This window comes from Octopus bimaculoides, chromosome 19 (assembly GCF_001194135.2).
Source record: "Octopus bimaculoides isolate UCB-OBI-ISO-001 chromosome 19, ASM119413v2, whole genome shotgun sequence".
In the NCBI taxonomy this organism is placed as follows: domain Eukaryota; kingdom Metazoa; phylum Mollusca; class Cephalopoda; order Octopoda; family Octopodidae; genus Octopus; species Octopus bimaculoides.
Genome location: NC_068999.1, coordinates 39054477 through 39055839, shown reverse-complemented (window position 1 = coordinate 39055839; position 1363 = coordinate 39054477).

The window sequence follows — 1363 nt, the reverse complement described above, 5'->3', positions numbered from 1 at the left end:
TATATATATATATATATATATATATATACATGTATATATGCATACAGTTATGCATATTGTGTGTGTGCGTGCGTGCGTATGTGTGTGTGTGTGTGTGTGTGTTAGGATTAATTGGACACCGACAGAAAATTCGTTAGCGATTCCCTCAGCAGACATATGAATGCCTTCCAGGCTTTTTCAGTTCGATATGACACAGAAATATCTTGGGAAAATTCTTAACAGTGGAAACAAAAATGATCACAAGAAATTGTAATAACTATTGCACTGTTTTCTCTACTTTTCCTCCTTGTACATAAAACGTTGCTAGAGTATGAGATGAAGTCGAAGTCTACTGTCAACTACCATAGAAATTATTTCTTTAATCTTTCTTGAAAATTGCATTTGGGGATTAGCTTTAACATTTTCAAACTCTTTCATGAAGCAAAATATATTACTTCAATTCCTTCATGATATAATCTTTCAAATAAACACGATTGTTCTAGGAGTGTGGTTGACCAGTTAGAGAGGGTGAAAAACAGACTAGATAAGAAGTCGGTATCTTGTGTGCTGTCAACATAATTTCTTCGTGCAGACGGTCAAGGCACATATTTATCAAAAGGTCGAAATATTGGATCCTGCCTCAGTTTCAACTATCGAGTTCGTCCATATTATTGTTCATCTATTCAAGTGAGAATTTCACTGACAAGTGTATGTTTAAAATAATCCTTAAGCCGAATGCGCATAACAAATTACGTTCCAAGTTTCGACCTTTATATCGCAGGAGTTTCCGTTATTGTTTCCGGTTACCAAATGTCAATGACTCGACTTAGATCAACCCGAGGCTGTGTGATAAAAATCTTTGCCCTAAATTCCACATCGAGGTATCGATATTGGGACCTGATGAGTGCAAAGTCGACTCATCCAAATTAAACTCGGTTCTATAATGTATGAAAACAATGTTGCTCTATACAGTAACATCACCATGAAACTGAAACCTCATTCATTAACATACGGTGTTAATTGCAATACTTCCTGTGGATCAGGAGAAACTATACCAGTCCTTAGCCAAGTTCAAAGTATATCAAGGTAGCTTTAAAATCCGACGTCTGGTTCCAATAACAACGTGCATACGCAGATGCGTACCCCAAAACTTTATCGACATTAAAATTATCACTGCAATGCGGCCATTTTTCCATAGACAGTATATTCAGTGTATTTATTTTTTAATATGCAGAGGTCTATTCATTACTAACCATCTGCATTTATAGCCGCGGGGCATTGATATGTCACTGCTTCCAATAGGTAAACCAGTACAGTAAAAACAATAACCGGTCAACTTCTATCGCCGCTTCGTGATAACAAATAATTGATTACTTTAATTAAC